Genomic DNA, 13,015 nt, shown 5'->3' on the forward strand with positions numbered 1-13,015 from the left:
AGTATAATTTAATACAATATATTTAAATATATATAATATAAAATATATATATAAAAATTTTATAAAAATATATATAATTTTACAATACATCTAGTCTCACTCACCCAACAATAAATGCTCTGAAAAATAAGAAATTAAATAAAATCCTAGGCAGTATACCTAGCTCCCTTTATAAATACCTTATGCTAAAGCTGAGCTTTCCAGAGAGTTTGTAAGATAACTAACAAAGGTCTTAATGGATCATATAGGACACAGTTTAGAGCTCAGAAGTTCATCATGAAGAGTATTTGCCTGAATGCACCTACTCATGTCAATGGAGTTGCAGTGCTTCAGCAATACCAGCTGCAGCAGTAAGAAGCAGGTTGCACCAAATTACTCAGCTTCGAAGTGATAACAGCTGTTGTTCTGGCATGTTACTTGAAGGAGAGAACATGGAAAAGTTATTCTGGTATCCATGCCAGCTGTGTGGTGCATGAGAAGGTGAGAGACTGAACCCTGCAATGATAGCAAGAGATTGCACTTAAGTGGCCACCTAAAAGTGAAAGAAATTGCATTTGGTTACAGGTAACCAGAGCAGAAGGGGGCCAGTACATTCACCTATGGTACAAATAATATAATCCTTGTTAGCTAATATCAGTATGATCCCTTGCTCTCTCTGCCAGCTTCTCTCCACTTATCACCTTTCAGCCTGGATTGATTTGTAGATACCTCCTACAGAACACCACAGAGCTGGGAGTACATTGCATTTACTCATAACCCATATTAAAGAGATCTCATGACAGGAGAGCAATTACCCACAGCTACTCATTAGGTCCTGCCAGAGGACAAAACCAGAACAACTTAAGGGCTGTACCACCCGCCCTGTTAGGGCTTGCAATGTCACTTTCATAATAACAGTTCCTAACTTCTCACAGATCTAGAAGAATCAGAGTTTGTAACTTGTTCTTTCTGCTGCCAGGAGTAGGTGAACAGACCATTTGACTTCTTTTCCACATTCAGAGTCCAATCTGAGAAGCTGATGAAAACCAAAAGCCAAATTTACTCTGGCATCTCTTCCCAAAAAATCTCCACAACAAACAAGCAAACAAACAAACCAACCAGCCAACCAAACCAAACCAAAACTGAAAAAAACACAACAAAAAAACCCACAAAAACCAAAACTGGAGAAAGAACAATTCAGATAATAGTCAAGACTTTAACCATGAATTGTCAAGAGTTTTTGTGCAAAGCTGAACAGCGTAATCCATTTCTTTTCAGGAGAGCACTGCTACTCCAACAACCATGGGTACATGGCCTTCACAATCTGGTAGATGAAAGAATTTCTAGAACAGAAATTAATATACTTAAAAGTTGACTCAGTGACTGGTGTCTTTCCAGTACTGTTTTTAGGAGAGTATAAAACTGAGATATCTAATCTACAAAATAACTAAAGAAAACCCTGCTAATGACCACTCAAAGCAGTCTTCTAAGTCAGTTTGTCTGTGAAGAAAATAAACCATTTTTGATGTTGTGAAGTGCCAATGTCCATGATTTTTCCTCTGACTATTCATCCAAAAGTCTGTGAACAAGCATAAAAGACAGTAATGAGTTGTAGAAGTGTTCAAGATAAGACCATACTACCTACTGCTGAAACAACAGTAATAGAAAAACTGTTCCCGTTTGCCATTGTAACCATTCACCAAGAATATGACTTTGGCAAACAGATAAACCTTGTAGTGTCGCTCCCTGGCCAGTAAACTTGAGATTTTCTGAACTAACTACATCACCAAAAAAAAAGCATCATCTCAGAGAAAACTCTGCCTCTGGTTGCCCAAAATACAACATTCAGGTTGGTAGCAGAAGCATTAGAGTGTATCTTGATTGTGAACATTTTATTCATTGGGTATACTAAATGGAAATTGGAGTTGACATTCATCCCAGGGTTGTCCCATCTACAAGGGTCGAAGATATATTAGTGGAAAAAAAATATTATAGTGACAGCTTGTATTATTGTTCTCTGTTCTAGATTAATATAGTCTTGCAGTGCTGGCAAATGGCTGTTAGATAAGAAGGGTTAAACGCAAAGAGTAATTAAACATGCAATAACTTTAAGATTCCTCTTGAATGGCTGCTGAATTTCTAATTCCAATCTTTCTTTTATTCACAAAGCCTCAAGTGTTCTTTGGCTACCAGGTAAGCATTTGACAGTAGTAATACAGCGTTTATTTTATGTGGATAATCTCTGGTACAGTTGCTTAGTTAAACAGTAAGGTTTACACAGGCACAGCCCAAGGCACAAAGCTCTGTTTGATTTAGATCCTGGCTATCAGACAACCATCAGGGTCTGCAAAAAGTATGCTTAAACTAACAGCTCCTTTTTACCAGTTGGCAGGCATATCAGTGGTAAGGTGTATTCAGTGAGACACCCTGGAGTCTGAAAACTAATTTTTGCTTTTTTGATGAGGAGAATTAGAAGAATTCACCTAAGAGTTTGCTGCCGTATTTGTGCATGGATCCTGTTTACATTTTTATATTGAGTATAGTTTCTGAAGTAAGTGTAAGTTGTGCATTTTATAATGCTGAAGTTCTATGTAATATCTACCACTGAAGCACTATGTAGCTGAAGTCTTTCGATACTGCCACAAGGATATCCACACTGACCAAAAATTGAAAGATTAGACTGGGGACCTCTATAGCTAAAAAGTATGAACATTCTACAGCCTGAGCTAAAAAATGCAGATTTTCTAGTTAGCACTGTAAGAAACTAGGCAATGGTACAAGAAGACTGGGTACATACTCTGTAATGGGATGTGCAACATATTATTGATCCAAGTCTTAACCAAAACCAGTTAATACCTTAGACTGATATATTTCTATTGCAAACACTTTCAGGACCTTTTGTTCTTATGTAAGAATACTTACATTTTTCAAGTAAATAAGAAATACAAATATTAATAATATTACTGACATAATATGAAAAAAAATATTGGAAATTATTATTTCACAGCCTACTTGGAGTTTATTTCTTTCTCTTACTTGCCTCTGAGGATTTTGTAAGCTATGGTGGGCCAAAATAGGTCAGATCTAGAAGCATTTTAAAGGTGCTATGAAAAGTAAGATACTCTACTTGAATGCCTCAATGCTAAAGTGTTGGTTTCACTTATAACCAAATATTTCAATTAAGCTGAAATATGACTCTATAAAGAGACTTCAAAAGGTCTTATCCTGACTTATGAAAGTTTAGTAGAAAAAATATTTGAAATGTAAGTATGATATTTCTCCATATGTATTAAAAGATTCTGCTAACATTATGCAGTTATAATATTATTCAGTGTAACTTCAAGTGTCTTCCTGCTCTTCTAGATAGTCGAACTACAACTATGATTGATTTATGGAAGTAGTCAGGGATACATGCTCTCTGGGAGGGAGAGACAGTGTGTGACATTATTTACTTCTCCAAGTACAGTGAAGCAGGTGACCTGCAGGGATGTAGAAGCTTATAGGGACCATGGTTTAAGTAGGGTCTATTCTCTCTGTTTGCTCTGTACCTGAAACTCTAAATAATATTTCGATCTGAAGATTGCCACTACCTGAGCTGGCAGACACAAAAAGACTGCAAAGCTCATGCTGTTGCCTAAAACACTGGGGACTGCTGTGTAGATCTGAGAAGAAAAGCAGCTAGAATAGGGAGGACAACAGCCTCTCAAAGAAGCAAATTAGGTCTGTTAGAAACTGGTTAGAAAGTATTGTTCACACTTTGTTGATAAATGCACCCACAGCCAGCACTGACTCAGCCCTTCTGATGCTGCGTGTCCCAGTGCTGAGCTGGGTGCCTTACTCTTGGCTTAGGTGAGGGACAAAAAGAGGTGAGGTAGATGCTTCAGGAGCGATCCCTAACAGCTGGCACACTGGGTGAAACAGTTGGAAATGCTGAGGAAAGACATGAGTTACAAAACCTCCTGGGCTTAGAAGCTTTGAAGAAACTGATATTGCAAACAGATCCTCAAGGCTGAGATGGGTCCCTGCAGTCAGGACAGCAAGCTCCAGGAGTTTGAAGAGCACCAAGGGCAACATGGCTGGTTTGGAGGTTTCTTTCTTTTTGTTTTGGTGAACTGACCATTTGGAGCAAGATGTCTACGCTGTGCCTTGCAACTTAATAAATCATTTTAATCTTCAAAGTGCTGTACAAAATAAGCTGAGCCTCTGTGATGTACATTCAGTTGCTCAGTCACTACTGACTTGAGTGCACTGTGCAGGTTTAGGTAAGGAAATTTACTGCCTTAATTTTATCTGAGGTGTAAACAAGGTAGGGAGGAGGTTAGGAAAGGAGCACAAGGTCTTGCAGTGACTCAGAGACTGTGACTACACTGAAAATTAGACACTTCTGTGCTATTATGCTTAATTCCCTGCATTATTCCCTATCTGATTCAGGTCACTCAAAATGGGAGTAAAGTAAAAAGGGAACACAGTAAAATGTTTGGATTCAGATTTTAAGCATCTAAGCTCAGTGAAAATACATTATTACTCATTAAGACTAAAATAAAGACAGACTCCTGTTCAGACCAGACCTGGGGTTAGTCTTCAAACACCATAAAAATACATACTTTTAGCTCAATTGCTGATTGGCTTTACCAGTAAAAGCTTGCTTTTTGTTAATGAATAGATCACACTGTGAATTACATGTATGAATTTTCCATTGAAACCATTTTTTCTTGTGTGAAAAGAGTAGAGGAAAAAATGTAATACAAACAATGATTTGACTTGATCTCAGCATCTCCTCTTCCCAGTCTAGATATCAGAATCATTAAACAAGTTCCCGTCCTGATCTTGCAAAGAGGTGTTGCTGAAAATTGAGTGCCGCCTTTTTTTTTTTTTTTTTTCCCCATAATGACAGTAAAGTTGGCAAAACCATTTCTAAGACATAACCGTTTGGTTTCATTCATTCAGACACATTCAAATATTCTCCCTGTACTTTCATGTTTGACCTTCTCTAAGTGAACCTCCAGTTTGACTAAGAGCTTTCTGATTAAACAAGGCTTTTTGGGTGGAAAGTGGGAGTTTTTCCTCCAGCAAAACAGAAGAGAGGTCTTCTAGCCCACCTCCCCTCTTCTCCACAGGGTTCCCAGGCTCCTCCATCCTGTTCGCTCCTGCACATCCCTTGTGCCAGCAGCAGCACTTGTGCAGCTTGACAGTTTGCAAGATGATCTGGTTGAAAACGAATACATTTTGTTTGTATGTAGCATTAGTTTCAGCAGGAACTGAATGGCCCCCAAAGTCCTACCACTAGATATTGGAAAGGTAGAAAAGTGTGACAAAATGGGATTAGGACTGACCATTTCACCAGTAGCGTGACCTTAAATTGGCATGAGTGTCTTGAGATACTGGCCATAGAAATGAATTTTAGGCAATGATTGTTTGGCTTTCCTACTTTAAGAAAATGCTAAATAGAACAATGCTTTGAAAAGAATTAATGTGTCTCTGGATCTTAGTGTGAATCATCTTCTGGGGCTTCAGCTATTTCATTTCAGCGATCAGAGGCCACCTTTAACTAAAAAATGTACACAGTCTGCTTTGGCAGGGCTAAAGCTTCTGAACAGCTATCCTGAAAAATGGAATTTGTACAAGAAAAAACAAGATCTTTTCTTCCATAAGATGTGTTCAAAGACAGTTATCGGCTATACAATCCTTAACAGGGACTTTATAACAATTAAGAGGGCCCAGATTCAGTTGAACACCAAGGTGCATGCTTAACTTCAAACAATCAAACAACTACACCCAAATTTAGGAAAATACTTAAGGTTGTGGTGAATTTTATTTATAATGAGCTTTAATAAAAAGCATTCAAATGCTTAACGCCAAGTAACTGTTTAAGGATTTTTCTGAACTAGAGTCTAAAGAAGAAATTTAGATTTGAAGGATCGATACAATCATCTACAAAGAACTGATCAATAATACATGGAGTGCCAGGGATGTTTTTTTGTAATAAAAAAAAAAAAAATAAAAATCAGTTTATATGTTACAAAATTGTGTTTTTAATGGCTGAAGATCTGGTCCCACACACTTTTTCCTCAGAGGCACCACTGGCTTAAAAAGTGATCGTCCTCTTTCTCTCTCCACTCCCTCACATGCCTTAAACTTCACCTCATCTTTAGAAACATCTATATTATTAAGGAAGCCTTTGAGGAAAACAGGAATTGAAAAACTTTGATTACTGAAGTTATCCAGTTTAGAAGGTAATGTCATGACCAGCTGCACTAACACAAGTGGTTAGTTTCAGGAGTGGGCAGGTATAAACAGGTTGCTCTGAAACTTATCTTGTGGTTACAGGCTGAATTTGAATGATAAGACCAGTTTATGAGCCCAGAAGTTGTCAGCATCATTTAACAGACATAAGAAGTTGTGGGTGCTCTTCTACTGCTTAAGTGTGCAAATGATTAGTTTACATGAAAATTAAAGGCTGGCTGTGGGTTCCTTTAAAAATGGTGCCTTAAGTATGGTTCTTTGCTGAAAAGTTACTGGAAGAACAATATTGCAAGAAAAGTATGGGGTAGGATTTGTTTCTTTCAAATCCAATCTACTCAACGTATAGCTTAAAGGTGTGCTGCTTTTGCTGCCAGTAACACAAATTCAGGATACTCTTAAAAGTGACTCTAGTGTCTTACTATGAGAATTGTGCATCTGAAATTTAGGGCTAAATTCTGGTTCAAAGAAAGGTTTCTTGGTGCTCATTTGACTAAGTAAGGAGCTAAAACTTCCCTGACTGGCACAGAACTATGACCATCGTACTCCAAAATGCACTGATTTTCATGGCCAAAACCAGGTATTTCTCCCAACTGATCAGAGGGCAGAATAGGGAGAAGTAACCTTTCCTCCCCCAGCAGTGCTAGCTGTAGTTGACGAGTACTTGAATACTGAAAGGAGAATCATCAGCTGCTTAGATGATGCACAAGCTGAAAACAAAGCATGCTTTGCAGGTTTGTTAGAGGCTCGAGGACCATTTGTGTAAAGACTGGTATGGTGCTTAGGTATTGTGTTCAACTTTGCATGGCTTAAACCTCTTGGCTACAAATGACAGCTGCATGAACCTGCAATAAAGGAAAACAAGACTAGTGGTTTATATTTAAACTGGACTGTGTCACCCTGGCTCCTCTGGGAGATTTTTTTTGCAGAGCAAATGGACTATGTAAGGAATACAGTAAAGGAATAACAACGTAACTTATAGTATCAAATCTTGTAAAAATTAACATAAGTGGAAAATGTTAGTTGTTTATAAGCATACCCAGAAAACTTAATACAGTTAAAAATCAGAATATGTATGCTTGGTCACTTTACATTCCAAAATAACCATGTGAGCTTGAACTGACAAAAAATTGGGGGGAGAAAAGAAGCAATTCGTGCTACATGATGGCCAAAATGTATTAAGCTGGCTGTGTTTTTTTTAGGGGTTGCTATTTTCTTCCTTTAGAGGAAGGATTGAGATCAGCTGTGAGTCGTGTCATTATCTACAATTCTTTTAACAGCAGCATAGAGAAAAACTGCCAAAGCATTTAAAATTAATTCAATCAGGCTAAGAGAAGTATGTCAAACTGACTTCTTTGCCTGCAAATTACAAAATTATCTGTAGTTAAAATTAGTTTCTAACCATCTTGGAGAGGGAGGAGATGAGCTCCTAAAGCTACTGTACAGTGTGATGAGGCTGTGATGTAGGCTGAGCCCCTCCACAGTGCTTGCAAAGTCCATTGCTGCTGGTAGAGCTGCTGAGGTGTATACGTGGTGCACATGTGATAACCACTGCAAGACGAAGGAGATGATAATAGTAACTGTAAACTACGAAGAGCAGGCTATTATCATGAAAAAAAGAAAATAATCTAGACACTGAATTATGTTATATTTTTTCCTCTTCAGAAATCAGCATAGCATAGCCTACTTAACTCTTGCATACAGTAAAATTATTTTTTTAACTTATTACTGCTAGCTAGAAATGTCGATAAAATTTCCCTTAGTAAATTTGGTTCAGTCACATCTATCTTCTGCTTACTGTCCTTCAGCACAGGGACCATTACAGTCAATTATATTGTTATCTGACTCAAACATGTGGACAGCTCAGTCACTGACTTTAATTACTTTCTCATCAAAGCGATGTTGGATGGTCTCTGAAATTTCTTCTTCGCCTCTTAGGACATCGTAAAGGACAAATGATTTTTGCATCCTGTTCATCAGACATGACAGGAAATCTTTTAGTTTAGTCATCTCAAGTCAAGTTCTACAAAAAACCTGTGTGTATGCCTGGATTGGCAGTGGGCTTGTATCCCTTGAGAACTGACAGGCATTGTATCCACTTAACTCCATGGATTGTTTTCAGAAACAACAGACAAAAATGCACATCGTCACTCACTGAGTCTGAAATCAATATATTAACAGAATCCTTTTGTTAAATTAGTCCCTTCACAATACAAAAATGCTTTCAAGTCATCCCCATTGGTATGGAGACTCACAAAATCCCACACTTACGTGCTAATGAATCGTGTTCTACTTTGGCCTTGCCAGAACTACTGGGTAGGTGTCGTATGTTTTTTTCCAGATTAAGTAGTACTTTTGGTCCCAGCTATAACTGCCAAGGTACCAATCTACACAGTTAATTTCTAGTTTGCTCTAGAAATTAGAGGCATCAAACCAATATAAAAAGCTCAAACTCTTTGTAGATTATTTTGAATGTGCAATGAACTTAATAATACTTAGGTACTTCTTATTGTTACTAAAGTCCACAAGCATGTAGATAAAGAGATAAATGATGTTCTTATCATAAACAGAGGGATGTTGCATTATTATTCTGGAAAGCAGGGCAGATACCTATAGCAGATACATCACATAAAAAGCATCTCAGACATGCTCAAAGTAATTGCCCCATGGGGCCATAATTAAAACTTTTTAAAATCAAGAACACTTATTTCCACAGAAGGTATCCTGCAGATGTCACTGTTATCTTTTTGGTAGCTACAGCTGCCATTCCATGCATCTAAGGGGGGCATTTGAGCCAGTGTTTGAATAAAAATAATCATGGCCTCAGACAGAATAAAATTCTATGAAATAATACTCTAAATAATGTTGCCTTTAGAACAGGCAAAATGGCAACTGCTCATTTCATGAAGAGCAGATTTAGACACATGCAATCAGGGTGAGAACTGCTCAGGGATGTGATAGCTCTCTGATTGCAGAAGGGACAATTACTCCTATAGGGTTTCTAGAATCAATGAATCACTGAAGTTGGAGGGACCTGGGTCACCCAGTCAAACTAATGCTCAAAACAGGATCAACACTGAATGCAAGCCAGGCTTCTCAGGGCTTTTGAAAATCTCCAAGGAGGGAGGGTTCACAGCCTCTCAGAACAACTTGTTCCATGATTAAGTCTCTTCTTGCTGAGTTTTTTTCCCCTCTTACATAAAGTCAGAACATCTCCTGTTTCAACTTATGATCACTGGTTCTCATACTCCTGTTGTGCAACACAGGAAAGAACCTGCCAAGAGGAGGGATCAATATTTCCTACACATTTTCCCCAAGTATCTCTCCTACTGAATACTGTTAGAAATCAGTTATTGGTCTAGCAGAACCTTTAGTTTCATCAAGGACAATGCCTCATTCTTATGACGGAACCACCACTACTTTTCTATATGACCACTGAATAGTAATTATTAGATTATTTTTTAACACTTCTGCTCAGCAATGACTGATGTTTAGAAGCATGTAACAAAACAGGATCTGATCTACAAAGAGAGAGACTACAAAAGTTATTTAAGGCATTAAATGCTTTATATGTTGTAATTTAGAAAACTGAATTTAGTTATCTTGATAAAACATCACACAGGAAACATCATTTGACAGCAGAACCTATTGAATTACAGAGCAGGGATCAGGGATAGAAAATAGCATTGAGAATGAGCTTGCAAAAAGAGTGCAGGTGCCAAACGTGCATTTGTTAGCAAATGTGTCACTATTACTCTGAACTGGACAGCGTCGTCTCCTACTGCTCTAACACTTTTGCACCTCTGCTTTTACATAAATGTGCAAGAAGAAGAAACTACAAGCAGTATGATGAGGGTGTGGGGATGCATGATTACAACCACCCCCACCCTGGGAAGTGCCCTGGCAGTGATGAAAGAAACAACAAGTTCAGACCTGTAGGAGTGCAGCTTGGAGGCGATGCCAAAGCTGTTGAAACTAGTGACTTGACTGGTTTGCTAACAGGTGAGCTGGAAGCATGTGAACCATAAAGGATTTGGGTAATGAAACAGGGTGCTATCACATAACAAGAAGACTGGTTCAATGGGACTTACTCAAACAGGATTGTTACGAGGGATTAGGGTGGGCTGGTATTGAGTTTATGTCTGAGGACACTCTCTTGATTTCTTCACACAGAGTTCACATAGTGTAGCAGAGTGAACTCAGGTGTACTATTTAAATTTATCAAATTAATTTCGGAGTTTATGCTGCATATAGAGGCACATGGAATACTAGGGTTCTCTACTAAAGTTTGAAGTGCCGTATTTCATCCACTATTCTTTTGTAACCTCTGCCTTCATCTCCTTTATGGTTAGGATTTTTAGCCTGTGCTGTAAAACTCTCTACTTCTTTTAAGAAAACAATTTACTTTACAATAAGTTTGTAGGGAGAAACAATACCTTCTATTATAACAACTACACCTATGGCATCATGGTTACATTATTATTTGCAATTTACTTAGAAAAGAGCAAAGTGGATTGCATGCCATTCTTGGAACTGAGATCTTCATCGGCTCTGCCAACCCATACACTACTAGTATTCACTTAGGACTTTCAATAGAAAGAGATTTGAAGTAAATGTTGTGCAAAAAAGTAAACACACTAGAAGCATAAAGTAAGCATGTCAGATATTTTTCTCTTTTTAAAATTTTAATTCTTTAACTTTTAAATTTTAATTTGTCTTATATTTTTTATATTTTATTTGTCTTATAAAGTAAATAGGGGTTTTTTTGGTTCACTTTGGCTTTTTTTTGAAGTAGTGAATGGAAGAACACACATTTTTGTAGGCCTTTAAAATATAATCATTAAGGTACTGGAACTAAGATATGGGAAATTCGCACAGATTCGCAGCTGTGCTGTGGGCTTCCTCTTTCACTCTGGACAAATATTTAAAAGGCCTAATACCTTTTCCTCCAAAATTTTTCTGTTTGCATACCATTTTCACTTGACAATAGAGTGCAACTTACCAAACGAAGACAGAGTACAACATGGACCCAGAGAGTAAGAAAATGCAAATCCTGCTCTGTTTACTCTAACTGCATGCACTAAACAGGCAAGGAACAAACTATTTGTTACAAATATGTCATCTTCCCCTGGAGTATGCAACTATTTTGTCTAGGAAGCTGCAGAAAACTTTTACAAGGTCACAGACAAGCAAGATTCATATAAATTTATGTGTGGTTTAAGGGATTTCAAGTTTTAACATTTGGTGTATGTCACTATTGTATGCATTTAGTAGTGTCACTTAAACTGGTTTAAGCAGTCACCACCCCCCCTGCCCTGAACTGGTTCCCATCTTCTCACCTCCCCCACTGTTGTCATGGCATATGTGAAAGTGTGGCTCTGCAGCAAACTGGATAACAGCTGTCACCCAGCCAAAACCAAAACTATTTCTGCCCAGGTTATTGTTCAGTTCTGCACAAACAGAGAGTGAGTTTTTTTTCACACAAACTTGTGGAGTGGCTGCTCTTGGAGCATGTTCCTGGGCACATGAGGAAGAAAGTGACTTGGAACAGCCAGCATAGATTGACCAAGGGTAAATCATACCTGACCAACTTGATTGCCTCCTACTCTGAAATGACAAGGACACTGGGCAAAGGAGATCAATGGATGTCATTTCCTTTGACTCTACCAAGGCTTCCAGCTCTGTCTGCACCACTATTCTTGTATTCAAGTTGGGATATAGTCTGGAGGGGTGGAAAACTGGGTGGGTAAAGAAATTGATTGGGTGGTTGGGCTCAGAAGGTCATGGTTAACAGGTTGTACTCTACCAGGAGGCTAGTGAGAAGGAGAGCACCACAGGGGTGTCTTTTGAGACCTTTACGTTTTTATGAATAACCTGGAGGATGTGACATTGCACACTCATCAGATGTGTAGATGATACCAGCCTGGTGGGCTCAGTCAATGTGCTCAAAGGCAGTGCTGCCATCCAGAGGGATCTGGACAGACTGGAGGAAGGGATCAACAGGAAACTTATGAAATTCAGGAAGAACAGTGTAGTCCTGCCCCTGGAAAGGAAGAATGGCTGGCAGCAATGCAGGCTGCGGCAGACTGGTGGGAGAATAGCGCTAATTAAGAGGTCCTGGGGGCCATGGCAGACAGCAAGCAGCACATGAGCCCCATGTGCCTTGGTGGAATGGCATCCTGAGGGGTATCATTAGCAGCACAGCCTGGAGATTGAGGAAACTGATGACCCCATTTTATGCAGCACTTGTTAGGCCAAGTGCACATATTGCCTCCAGTTTTGGGCCCCCAATACAAGAAATGCATCTATCAACTGGAGTGAGTTCAGCAGAAGGTCAATGAGATAGTCAGGGGCTGGAGCACTTGCCCTGTGAAGTGATGTTACAGGACCAAGGCTTGTTCAGCCTGGAGAATCTATAAGGAGGTCATCAATAAGATAGAGCCAGGCTCTTCACAGAGGTGCAAGGTGGGAGGATGAAGGCAATGGGTTTAAGTTGAAATAAGAGAGGTTCAAGCTGAACATAATAAGTCCCCTTTTTTCCCTTTTTCTGCCCAGAGCAGTTGTGCAGTCCCTGTCTTTAGAAATTTTCAGGACCTGACAGGATAAATCCCTGCAAAGTGACCACACTGCTGCTCCTGCCTCAAGCACAGGTTTCTTCCAAACCCAGTGACTCTGTGATTTACATCAGCATCAGCAAATGCTTGAACTGCCTCTGCTATAAACCAAACATAGATGAAAACGTGTTCTTTATCCCTAGGATCAAGCAATTGGGACATACTGTGTCAGTAAATGAGAC

At 38.8% G+C, this 13,015-nt stretch overlaps 1 protein-coding gene across 1 annotated transcript in view; it reads right to left on the reverse strand.

Annotated features, from left to right (window-relative positions):
* Positions 1 to 13,015, reverse strand: part of XKR4 (XK related 4) — a gene marked incomplete at both ends in the record, with an annotated part of 223,170 nt that overhangs the window by 26,707 nt on the left and 183,448 nt on the right. The gene's annotated exons all lie outside the window — the stretch shown is intronic.

Source organism: Nesoenas mayeri (assembly GCF_963082525.1).
Source record: "Nesoenas mayeri genome assembly, chromosome: 2".
Lineage (NCBI taxonomy): Eukaryota > Metazoa > Chordata > Aves > Columbiformes > Columbidae > Nesoenas > Nesoenas mayeri.